At 49.4% G+C, this 13,430-nt stretch overlaps 1 protein-coding gene across 3 annotated transcripts in view; it reads left to right on the top strand.

Annotated features, from left to right (window-relative positions):
• The first annotated feature begins 1,188 nt into the window (after positions 1-1,188).
• Positions 1,189-13,430, top strand: part of LOC119953421 (semaphorin-4D-like) — a 133,964-nt gene continuing 121,722 nt past the window's right edge. For 2 of the 3 annotated variants that reach the window (XM_038777678.1, XM_038777680.1), the window contains exon 1: positions 1,990-2,133. The gene's annotated coding sequence lies outside the window, so the exon portion shown is untranslated. Of the gene's footprint in view, positions 1,782-1,989; positions 2,134-13,430 lie in introns of those variants that run through there. The other variant, XM_038777679.1, reaches the window with a different exon arrangement.

Raw genomic sequence — 13,430 nt, 5'->3', positions numbered from 1 at the left:
CACGATGGTGTGCCCTGGTGATATATTTCTTCCACCAGGTGCATGGCCTAAACTATGATGTGCAGCTCCTGTTCATTGATATGCGGGGTCTTCATTACACCATGCAGACATTGAGCATCTTTTACCAGGACCTACTTAAAGTTTGGAAAATGGTCACCTCACACCTTAGCTCTCCCCCGTCAGGAGTAGTGACTGTCGCCCGGGAGCAGTTGCTCAGGACCCAGCACCTTCACTAGTAGCATTTCAAGTGGCTAGCGGAGTGGAGGGATGTGGCTGCCAGTGTGACCAAGGTCAGGGACGTACTGGGTGGCGGAGGAATGGGTTGAATGACGCCCTGCGAATTGGCACATTGAGCGACGGTGGGCGTCCAGCTCGTAGCCAACAGCATCCATGACCTCAAAACGGTCGTGCTTGGACCCAACGGAACTTGCGGTCTCAAGAACGGGCAGATGTGTGGTGGACTCCCGTCTGAGTGGACTCCTGCTTGGACGGAATTCCACATTGGCCCCAAGCCCTAAAATCTCTCTCAGGAGCTGGAGCCCCACAACCCTAACCGCCTCATGGAAATACCCTCTGTGCCCTTTCGCATTGTGCAGAAGGGTTTCCTGTACGGACTACTGCTGCACTCCTTCCACCTCCTTGCCCTCACCAATCGCCCTCTTGCTCCTACGGCGTGTTTTGCATAGGCGTCACTTCCCACTGGTGGGACTTTACTGCTGGGAACTGTGGGCTGGGAAAAGTGAAACAGATTCCCCAGAGGAGCAACCTGAGGCGTGTATTGTGGGCATGCTCTTGTGAACTTCTCGGACCTCAGTGTGCAGTTATATGGTTGCTGGTGGACTTGTACTTGGGATTTCCCATAGCGCTGATGCACTGTTGTGGTTCTGTGTCTTGAAGTGGTCTTCTGTAGCACAATGGTGCCTGACTGTGTCTGGCACGGCACTTTTCCTTTTCGTTGGTAATTCATGTGGTGCAGGTGTTTTTAAAAAATCCTTTTTTATATTTTATATCCCTTTTTATCTTTTATATGCTTATAGACTGTTTAATAAACAAAATATGAGAAGCAGCTTTGGCTGGCGCAACTGAAATATTAACCCTGTTTCCCTCTCCTGACCTATTGAGTATTTCCAGCATTTTGTTTTTATTTCCGATTTCCAGCATCTGCAGTACTTTTCTTTTCTACATAAATGCAGTTGATTCTTTTGATTCCATCCTTTGTCATTTGATGATTCAGCTATGTGTACTCCTTTCTCCTCCTTTTAAAATGCAGTCCATCGGTAATATCTTCCAGTTTTGTGGAAGAATCTCACTTTGAATCTCAACTTCTCTGTTCTTTCCAGTCGACGCTGCTGAGTGTTTTCAGCATTCTCTGCTATCGTCTTCATTTTCCAGCATCTGCTGCATTTTGATTTTTTTTAAACCTCTTTTGACATTTTTTTTTATTTGCAAGCCATTTGTTTTGATCCCGTCGCTTTCATCCCTCTCCAGCTGATGGCGTATGAAGTCCATTCTAATCGCCACCAAGAACTTCCAACAGTTTGAATTGTGGGAATCTTGTTGGGACTTCTGCTGTTGCTTTTAGATTAGTTCCGAAGGATTGGTCTTGGCAGTCAATAAGCACAACTCACTGGGTAACAAGTCCAGAACCTGGAGTCAAGATTTCTCTCTTTTAAAAAAAAGGAAAAGAAAATCTGAGTGGATGGAAAATAAGGTGGAGCTCACAACAGTCTCAAGTAAACACGTTCTTGTTGACTAAGTTTAACCTGATGTACCTGTTTCAGGTGAGTAGGACATGGCAGAACTTTTAAAGACAAAAGTACCAGACCTAGATCTCAGCTGTAGGTTTCTCTTTGGTTAAGTTAGTGGCTGGAGTTGTGAGCATGAAGAGAGGTTTGTTGGAGAGTTGCCCCATTGTTGAGCTACCTGGGGGTGGCTCCCTGCCGCCGGCAGTTGGGCGCGCGCTCGGGCGGTTGCTGCCCACGCGGCTCCCCTCCGGGCTGGGGGGTGGGAAGACCGTTTGTGGCGCCGGGCGTTTTTGACTTTCATTCGACGATATCGGCGCAGATTATCGACCCCCGAGGGCGGGGACGGCGTTTCTGAGAGAAATGTGACCCAGTTTTATGGACAGGCCGAGTGAGTTATCGTCAAAGAGGGCGGGGTGGGGGCGCTTGGAGGTGCGGGGGTGGCGAGACCCCAATCTGTGCCTTAAGAGGGGGTGGAAAGGCTTGGCGGTGTTTGATAGGGAGGAGATCCGTAACACAGGCTAGAAAAACATGTCATCTCGTTTCTGCTCCCTGTCTGTCGATTTAGGCTGGGTGAGATTAGATTTATTTGGTGACCAAGGACAACCTGTGCCCAGGTGGTTGAAGTGGAATCAGGTAGAATTATCATTGAATTTACAGTGCAGAAGGAGGCCATTCGGCCCATCGAGTCTGCACCAGGCTTTGGGAAGAACATCCTACTGTACTTAACCCCACGCCATAACCCACTAAAACCCCACCTAACCTTTGGACACTAAGGGCAATTTAGCATGGCCAATCCACCTAACCTGCACAACTTTGGACAGTGGGAGGAAACCCACGCAGACACGGGGTGAAAGTGCAAACTCCGCGCAGTCACCCAAGGCTGGAATTGAACCTGGGACTGTGGAGCTGTGGGGCGAAATTCTCTGCAGACCGTCGTAACGCCGATTTCCGGCGAGCAAAATTGGTGTAGATGACTCCGGCGTGGGGGCCTTCTTTTAGGCGGCGATTCTCCGTTCCCGGAGGGGCCAGCAGCTGACTGACGCGATACGCGTCAGTTTCACCAGCTGCGGAAGTGGTGAGACCCGGCGTTTTGGGGGGGGAGGAGGAGAGAGACAGACCGGCATTTTGGGGGGGGGGGAGGGAGGAGGAGGAGAGAGACAGACCGGCATTTGGGGGGGGGGAGGGAGGAGGAGAGAGACAGACCGGCATTTTTGGGGGGGGGGGGAGACAGACCCGGCATTTTGGGGGGGGGGGGGGGGGGAGGAGGAGGAGAGAGACAGACCGGCATTTGGGGAGGGGGGGAGGAGAGAGAGAGAGAGAGAGACAGACCGGCATTGGGGGGGGGGGAGAGAGAGAGACAGACCGGCATTTGGGGGGGGGGGGAGAGAGAGACAGACCGGCATTTGGGGGGGGGGGGGGGGAGAGAGAGAGAGACAGACCGGCATTTTGGGGGGGGGGGGGAAGAGAGACAGACCGGCATTGGGGGGGGGGGGGGGGGAGGAGGAGAGAGACAGACCCGGCGTTGGGGGGTTTGCGGCGTTGAGTTGAGAGGAGAGGGGGGGTGGGTTTGCGGCGTTGAGTTGAGAGGGGGGGCGGCGTTGGAGGGGGGGCGGCGTTGGAGGGGGTAGGGGTGGTGAAGGGGGTAGGGGTGGTGAAGGGGTAGGGGTGGTGAGGGGGGGTTGGGGTAGGGGCAGCGGCGTGCCGAGGAGGGGGGCGACGGATGCCCGGGGCCAACGCACCGTCGCCCCCCCTCTCTGCACGCCGCTGCCCCTAAACCCCCCCCATGCCGCAAACCCCCCCCGATGCCGCAACCCCCCCCCGATGCCGCAACCCCCCCCGATGCCGCAACCCCCCCCGATGCCGCAACCCCCCCCCCGATGCCGCAACCCACCCCCCCGATGCCGCAACCCCCCTCCCCCCGATGCCGCAACCCCCCCCCCCCCTCCCCGACACTGAACGGCGTCAACCATCTTCAATGGTTGACGCCGTTTTAAAGGTACTGTGATTTTCGCTGACGTGACCCGTGGCCACGTCGGCGGGACTTCGGCCCATCCGGGCCGGAGATTTGTGGAAAAAAAATATAATGAAATCCCGCCGGCGCCAGCTGTTTTCAGTGGCTGCCGGCGGGATTTGCACAGCGCCGGTTTTTGGCCGGTCAGAGAATTAAAAACCCTGCGGGAGCGGGAATAACGCCGCTGCCGGCCGATTCTCCGACCCTGCGTGGGGTCGGTGAATTTCGCCCGTGATTCAGAAGTGCTAACCACCATGCTGCCCTACATTTCTGGGGTTTGATGTTACCTTTCAGCCCTAAGTCTGTCTTGTAATTTTGCTGAGTGTCGAGTAGGCACTGTATTGATTGTGGTCTTGAGCATGTCTTAGCCTGCACATATCTTTTTTAAATATAAATTTAGAGTACCCAATTCATTATTTTTCAAATTAAGGGGCAATTTAGCGTGGCCAATCCACCTACCCTGCACATCTTTGGGTTGTGGGGGCGAAATCCATGCAAACACAGGGAGAATATGCAAACTCCACATTGACAGAGCTGGAAGCGAACCTGGGACCTTTCTGCTGTGATGCAGCAGTGCTAACCGCTGAGCTGTCCTTAGTCTGCATGTATTCATGAAGTTCTCTGTCCTAATAATCCTTGTGTCGCATTGTGTCTTTTGTCTTATACGCGCCAATAAAACAAGGTATGGGGGGGCAATTCTCCGAGCCCCGCGCCGGGCCAGTGAATTGCCGCAACCACGCCACGACGTCTCGGCGCCATTTGCGCCAGCGCGTTCGGTGCGGCGTCGGCTGCGGGCCGCTGGAATTGGCAGGGCCGCCGATTCTCCAGCCCGGATTGGCCGAGTGGCCGCCCGGATATGATAGAGTCCTGCCGGCGCCGTTCACCCCTGATTGCTGCCAGCGGGAACTCTGCACAAACGATCGGGAGGCGGCCTGTGGGGGGAGGGGGAGCTCCTTCACTGGGGGGCCTCTGATGGGGTCTGGCCCGCGATTGGGGTCCACTGATCGGCGGGCCAGCAGCCCCCCTCCCCCCCCCCCCCCCCGGACCTTCTTCCCTGCGCGGCCGGCCCCTGAACACCAACGCATGTTGAGTCGGAGCCGGCATGCTAAAGAAGACCCCCGTGCATGCGCAGGTTGATGCGGCCCAACTGCGCATGTGCGTGTCGGTGCGGCGCCCATTTGGCGGCGGGAATGGAGGTTGTGCGGGCCATAGCCGGTCGTCCTCGTGCCCGTTTCGCACCGTCATTCACGATGGCGTGAACACTTGGGCTCCATATTGAAAAATCGCCCCCATGTTGTTACATTCTCATTTTTGTTTTCAGATGTTGGCAGCATGTTTTGCGCAGTGGTTAGCACTGCTGCCTCACGGCGCCGAGGTCACAGGTTCGATCTTGGCTCTGGGTCACTGTCTGTGTGGAGTTTGCACATTCTCCCCATGTTTGTGTAGCTTTCGCCCCCACAACCCAAAAATGTGCAGGGTAGATGGATTGGTCATGCTAAATTGCCCCTTAATTTAAAAAAATGAATTGGATACTGTAAAATTAAAAAAAAAACAACTTTGTTTTCAGATCTCTCCCCATCTCTGTAAAATCCTCCAGCCCCACAACCCAAATGCGCTCTTCTAATTCTCGCATCTTGTGGATGGTGCTGTCCCTTCGGTGGCTGTGCCCGCAGCTCAGCAACACATTCCCTAATTGCTTTCCTCCAAGACACTCCTTTTTTAAAAATAAATTTAGATTACCCAATTATTTTTTTCCAATTAAGGGGCAATTTAGCGTGTCCAATCCACCTACTCTGCCCACTTTTGGGTTGTGGGGGCGAAACCCACGCAGACACGGGGAGAATGTGCAAACTCCACACGGACAGTGACCCAGAGCCGGGATCGAACCTGGGACCTCAGCGCCGTTCCAAGACACTCCTTAAAACCTACCTCCATTACCAAGCTTTTGTTCATCAGCCTTAATATTGCATTAAGTGGCTTGCAATGCTACTTTTATAACGCTCCTGTTAAGCGGCTTGGGATGTTTTGTTATGTTAGAGGTGTTATGTTAGGGGCTGTTTAGCACAGGGCTAATTCGCTGGCTTTGAAAGCAGACCAAGCAGGCCGGCAGCACGGTTCAATTCCCGTTACAGCCTCTCCGAACAGGCGCCGGAATGTGGCGACTAGGGGCTTTTCACAGTAACTTCATTTGAAGCCTACTCGTGACAGTAAGCGATTTTCATTTTCATTTCATTTCGTTATGTAAATATAACTTGTTGTTAAAGCTGCTATGTAAATGCAAGTTTCAGAAATTTTTTAGAATAGAATCCCCTGCAGAAGGAGGTCATTCAGCCCATAAAGTCTACACTGACCCTCTGAAAGTGTACCCAACATTGGCCCACCATCCAGCCCTATCCCCGTAATCTCATCTAACCTGCATATCTTTGGGCATTAAAGGACAATTTAGCATGGCCAATTCACCTAACCTGCACATCTTTGGACTATGGGAGGAAATCCATGCAGACACAGGGAGAATGTGCTAACTCCACACAGACAGTCATCCATGGCCAGAATGGAATCCGGGAGCTGTGACTCAGCAGTGCTAACAGTGGTTAGCACTGTGCCACCATGTCGCCCATGTGGGATTTCTGGGGCTCTATGTGTCCGGTGCGGTTGGTGAATGAGCTGGATGGTCTTGATGTGTATGGTGATTCAGCAGCAGGGTGTGTACTGGTCTTGTGACCAGCAATGATCTGTGTTGGAGGCAATTGTGATGCTTCATCTATTACATTTTAAAAATCTATTGTGATCAGGGTGTACTGGGTATTTAATCATCTACTCATGTTGAGCATTTGTTTTGGTTTTTTGTAAAGAGGTGTTTGGGTGTTGCATTAGTAGCTATGTCAAATGTATAGAGAGGACGGGCAGGGCATATTCTATTAAAATGCATGTTGTAAGTTCAATGTATATCTGAACACTAGTGAAGCAATTCCCAATCTTTTATGCGAATCCTAGATCATTATCAAAACTTTTTGTGGACTACAACATATGCAAGGTGTTTCAAACATTATTTTTTACATAGCCAATGGCGAATGGAAGTCAAACTTATATATCAATGGGTATTAAAAATGCAGCTGTTTCTAATAGTTTCTGATGCACACTCACAAATACATTGCAGATTATATTACATTAGGATGTTTGTGAACAAAATTGCATTGTGAATAATAATGTAACATTGATTATGATATGTACGAGGTACATAGAAATCATAGAATCCGTACAGTGCAGAAGAAGGCCATTCGGCCCATCGAGTCTGCACCGACCCTTGGAAAGCACACCCTAGCTAAACCCATACCTCCACCCAATCCCCGTAATCCCACCTAAACTTTTGTTGGGAGAATGTGCAAACTCTACACAGACAGTTACCCGAGGTGAGAATCGAACCCAGCCTCCTGGCGCTGTGAACCACTGTGCCACCCTTAAAATTCATTGTATTTTTTTTCCACAGACCACTTGAAGTACTCTGGCAGATCAGACCGCAGGGTGGGAACCTCTGCTGTAGTGCAAAACATTTTGTACTTAAGTAGACAATAGATTTTTGGTAACCATTTGTAACAAACCTGTCTAAACAAATTCTTGTGGGTTGGAGCAAAATTTATGAATTCATGCAATCAATGCATTGCATTAGCTGCTGGTACCACTCAATATAGTATTCAATCGAAATGGCATTCGTCATGCGAGTGGCAGGCTGTTTTACCAGAAGGGCTTCACAGCTGAGCTCAACCCTTGTTTGACACCCCACACATGCAGGATTGAATTCCTTCTTACTTCCTCCCTGTAGAAAAGGATGGAAGCTGTATTCTAGTACTCTCATCACTGCCAGGTAAAATCAAGTTTAGTTCTGAGACTTTGGCCCAGAACTTTCCAATCTAGCTCCATACTGTACCATGTGGTTAATTTACTCATCAAGCAATTGGTTAAACTTAACATTCCCACATTGCCTGGTGTTTTAAAGACAATATAGAATATGGGTTCCTAATAGATTGGTAGATAAAGACAATGAATGTAATTGTACTAAGCGTATAAACCAGTTGCCAAATGGGCAGCATTTGGGGTGCCTCGACTGGCCTCAGTGCCTCTGGACCAGCTAGTGATCATATATTGACTCCTCTTGAAAAGTACACATGTAGTTGCTGATTGAAGGCAGGATTGCACTTGGCTGTGATTTCCTTTGCAATCTGGGCTGACAAGAAAATGGTCAGCCAGTCAATATTCAAACTCCCTCCCCAATTTTCAAGCCACCTTGTGCTGAGTTTTGTTGTTGCAATACAATCTACAACGGCCTTCCATACCCAATCCACGTTTTCTTTTATTCATTCAAGTGATGTGGGCTTCACTGGCTAGGCCAGCATTCAATGCCCATCCCTAATTGCCCTTGAGAAGGTGGTGAGCTGCCCCCTTGAACTGCTGCAGTCCACGTGGTGTAGGTACACCACAGTGCTGTTAGGGAGGAAGTTCTAGGATTTTGACCCAGCGACAGTGAACGGAAGGCAATATATTTCCAAGTCAGGATGGTGAGTGGCTTGGAGGGGAACCTCCAGTTGGTGTTGTTTCTATGTACCTGCTGCTCTTCTCAATGGTGGCGATCATGGGTTTGCAAGGTGCTGCCTAAAGAGCCTTGATGAGTTCCTGCAATACATCTTGTAGATGGTACATAGTGCTGCTACTGCGCGTCGGTGGTGAGGGAATGAATGTTTGTGGAAAGGATGCCAATCAAGTCGACTGCTTTGTCCTGGATGGTGTTGAGCTTCTTGAGTGTTTTTGGAGCCGCACTCATCCAGGCAAGTGGAGCGTATCCCGACATACTCCTGACTTGAGCCTTGTAGATTGTGGTCAGGCTTTGGGGAGTCAGAAGGTGAGTTACACACAACAGGATTCCTAGCCTCTTACGTGCTCTCGTAGCCACAGTATTTATTTATTTATTTATTTATTTTAAAAAACATTTTATTAGGATATTTGTAGTTTCCATGATAACGATAACAGCAACATAAACATGATACGTAAAACAGTTCCATCCCTATCACGTTCTTCGCACCAGCCACAGTATTTATAATAAGAATAATTTTTATTAGTGTCACAAGTAGACTTACATTAACACTGCAACAAAGTTACTGTGAAAATCCCCTAGTCACCACACTCCGGCGCCTATTCGGGTACACTGAAGGAGAATTCAGAACGTCCAATTCACCTAACAAGCATGTCTTTTGGGACATGTGGGAGGAAACTGGAGCACCCAGAGGAAACCCACGCAGACACGGGGAGAACGCGCATACTCCGCACAGACAGTGACCCAAGCCAGGAATTGAACCGGGGTCCCTGGCACTGTGAAGCAACAGCACTGCACCACTATGCTGCCCATGTATGGCTGATGCATTTCAGTCCCTGGTCAATACTGACCCCAGGATGTTGATGGGGGGGGGGGGTGGTCTCAGTGACAGTAATGCCATTGAATGTCAAGGGCAATGATTAGATCGTCTGTTGTTGGCGATGGTTATTGCCTGGCACTTGTGTGGCATGAATGCTACTTGCCACTTATCAGTCCAAGCCTGGATATTGTCTAAGTCTTTTTGCATTTGGACATGCATGCTTTGGTATCTGAGGAGTTGTGAATGGTGCTGAGCATTGTACAATCATTGGCAAGCATCCTCACTTCTGACCTTATGATAAAGGCAGGCCATTGATGAAGCAGCTGAAGATGTTTGGGCCTAGCACAATCCCCTGAGGAACTCCCAATTGGAGCTGAGATGACTGACCACCAACAACCACAACCATCTTCCTTTGTGCAAAATATGAGTCAAATCAGTGAAGAGTTTTCTCCATGATTCCCATTGACTCCAGTTTTGACAGGGTTCTTTGATACCAAATTTGGTCACGTGCATCCTTGTTGTCAAGGGCAGTTACTCTCACCTCACCTTTGGAGTTCACTTTTTTTTGTCTATGTTTGAACCAAGGCTGCAATGAGGTCAGGAGCTGAGTGGCCCTGGCAGAGCCCAAACTGAACATCAGATTATAGAATCCCTACAGTACAGAAGGAGGCATTTTGGCCCATCGAATCTGCACCGACCCTTAAAACAAGCACCCTCCCTGGGCCCAACACCCCCGCCTCATCCCCATTACCCCACCCCACCCAACCAAACCTGTGGACACTAAGGGGCAATTTTTCAGCATGGCCAATCCACCTAACCTGCACATCTTTGGACTGTTGAAGGAAACCCACGCAGACACGGGGAGAATGTCTGTGCAGAGTCTGCACAGTCACCTGAGGTCGGAATTGAATCCAGGTCCCTGCACTGTGAGGCAGCAGTGCTAGCCATTGTGCCATCCATTCTTGCTAAGCAAGATGACCTCTGCCATGCCTTTGCTGAAGATAGAGAGTAGACTGATAGAGCAGTAATTGGTTGGGTTGGAGTTTTCCTGCTTCTTGTGTATAGGGCATTCCTGGGTAATTTTCCACATTGCCAGTGTTGTAGCTGTACTGGTACAACTTGGCTAAGGGTGTGGCAAGTTCTGGTGCACAACTCTTCCTGGACTATTGTCAGGGCCCATAGTCTTTGCAGTATTCAGTGCCTTCAGTCATTTCTTGGATATCACATGGTATGAATCGAATTAGCTGAAGACCTCTGGAGGATGCTGAGAGGAGCATCCACTCAGCACTAGGGCTGAAGTTTGTTGCGAATGCTTCAACCTTATCTTTCGCACAGATATGCTGAGCTTCCCCATCATTGAACATAGAACAGTACAGCACAGAACAGGCCCTTCGGCCCTCGATGTTGTGCCGAGCAATGATCACCCTACTCAAACCCACGTACCCACCCTATACCCGTAACCCAACAACCCCCCCCTTAACCTTACTTTTTAGGACACTACGGGCAATTTAGCATGGCCAATCCACCTAACCCGCACATCTTTGGACTGTGGGAGGAAACCGGAGCACCCGGAGGAAACCCGCGCACACACGGGGAGGACGTGCAGACTCCGCACAGACAGTGACCCAGCCGGGAATCGAACCTGGGACCCTGGAGCTGTGAAGCATTTATGCTAACCACCATGCTACCGTGCTGCCCAAAGATTGAAGATTTGTGGGGCCTCTTCCTCCAGTGAGTTGTTTAATTTCCACCACCAGGGTGGCACGGTGGTGCAATTATTAGCACTGCTGCCCCACGGCGCTGAGGAACTGGGTTCAATCCCGGTCCCGGGTCACTGTCCGTGTGGAGTTTGCATATTCTCCCGTGTCTGCGTGGGTCTCACCCCCACAACCCAACGATGTGCAGGGTAGGTGGATTGGCCACACTAAATTTCCCCTTAATTGGAAAAAAATAATTGGGTACTCTAAAATTTATTTAAAAAAAATAATTGCCCAGTCTTGAATTGCTAGGTCTGTTTGAAGTCTATCCCATTTTGCTCGGTGGTGGTGCCACGCAGCACGATAGAGGATATCTACAATGTGAAGACAGGACTTTGTCTACACAAGAATTGTGCGGTGGTCACTCCTGTTGATAACTATTATGGACAGAGGCATCACGGCAGGCAGGTTGGGGAGGATGAGGTCAAGTATGTCTTTCCCTTTTGTTGGTTCCCTCAGCACCTGCTGTTTACCCAGTCTAGCACCCATGCCCTTTGGAACTCAACCAGCTCGGCCTGTGTTGATGCTCCCAAGCCACTCTTGGTGATGAACATTGAAGTCCACCCAGAGTACATTCTGCTCATTGCCAACCTCCGTGCTTCCAAATGGTGTTCAACATGGAGGGTACTGATTATTAGATGAGGGTGGACAGTACATGGTAATCAGCAGGAGGTTTCCTTGCTCATATTTGATCTGATGCCTTGAGAGTTGCCACTTAATTGTGAAGCCCATTCATCATCTTAAATATTTACTCCCTCCGCCACTGGTGGAGATGCACTGCAGTAAATCACCAAGGCTTCTTCGACAATACCTCCTAAACCGGGCAACATGGTGGCACAGTGGGTTAACCCTGCTGCCTCACGGCGTCGGGGTCCCAGGTTTGATCCCGGCCCTGGGTCACTGTCCGTGTGGAGTTTGCACATTCTCCCTGTATTTGTGTGGATTTCGCCCCCATAACCCAAAGATATGCAGGGAAGGTGGATTGGCCACGCTAACTTGACCCTTAATTGGAAAAAATGAATTGGGTACTCTAAATTTATATTTTTAAAAAATACCTCCTAAACCAGTGACCTCTACCACCCAGAAGGACAAGGGCAGCAGATGGGAACATTACCATCCGTCAAGTTTCCTCTAAATCACACACCATCCTAACATGGCACTATGTCGCCGTTCCTTCACTGCCACTGAGTCAAAATCCTGGAATTCCCGAGCTAACAACACTGTAGGTGTACCTACACCACATGGACTGCAGTGGTTTGAGGAGGTGGCCTACCATCACCATCTCCAGGGTAATTAAGAATGGACAATAAATGTCCATGGCAACAATGTCTACATTGCATGAATTAATCTAAAAAACAGGAAGTTATCTCAGCCCCTCCCTTTCTCCCTTGCCCGCCCCGTAAAGAAACAGAATGTTTTGTTTTGATGCTGGAATCACTTGATAGCATTTCTGTGCTAGGAGCAAACCTAGTGATTTTCCCCTTTCATTGAAACTTCTTTGTGATATACTTGTGTTACTTTAAAAAAGCAGTGAATAATCCTATTCAAATGCCACAGCTCTTACTCTCTATGGAAACACCAGCAAGCTGCAGGCATTCTGAATGCTGCGCATCACAATAACATTTAATGGGGCAGCACGGTGATCTAGTGATTAGCACAGCTGCCTCACGGCGCTGAGGTCCCAGGTTCGATCCCGGCTCTGGGCCACTGTCCGTGTGGAGTTTGCACATTCTTCCCATGATTGCGTGAGTTTTGCCCCCACAACCCAAAAATGTGCAGAGTAGGTGGATTGGCCAGGCTAAATTGCCCCTTAATTGGAAAAAATAATTGGGTAATCTAAAATTTAAAAAAATATTTAATGTCCAGAATGTTTCAGGAAGTTTGTTGCCACTTTTTTCCTGTCATTTACAATTTATAAAAATAAATCTATAAATTAAATATTGTTTCTAATTTAAGTTTAAAAGTGTGAATATAACAATTGTACAGTACACCGTGTAAGCACAAAAACTGTAAAGATTAATCTGTTAGCTGATAAGGCAACAGTTCTGCCCAAGTTGCGAAACTGCATTTTCCCGAATCTGATACCATTTGAGTCGCGCCCCGGGAAGACAGGTTTTTAAAAATAACTTTAGAGTACCCAATTAATTTTTTCCAATTAAGGGGCAATTTAGCATGGCCAATCCTTGCACATCTTTGGGTTGTGGGGGCAAAAACCACACAAACACGGGGAGAATGTGCAAACTCCACACGGACAGTGACCCAGAGTCGGGATCGAACCTGGGGAGGAGTAAAAGGGGTTTTGCTTGTATGCAGGCATTTCCTTTGACTATGTGGAGGGTGGCACAGCCGCACAGTGGTTAGAACCGCTGCTTCACGGCACTGAGGGCCCGGGTTCAATCCCAGCCCCAGGTCACTCTGTGTGGAGTTTGTACATTCTCCCCATGTTTGCGTAGGTCTCCCTCCTACAACCAAAAAAGATGTGCAGGGTAGGCGAATTGGCCATGCTAGATTG

Source organism: Scyliorhinus canicula, chromosome 18, assembly GCF_902713615.1.
Source record: "Scyliorhinus canicula chromosome 18, sScyCan1.1, whole genome shotgun sequence".
NCBI lineage: Eukaryota > Metazoa > Chordata > Chondrichthyes > Carcharhiniformes > Scyliorhinidae > Scyliorhinus > Scyliorhinus canicula.
Note: the sequence above shows the minus strand (reverse complement) of the source record. Positions and strands in the feature narration are given on the sequence as shown.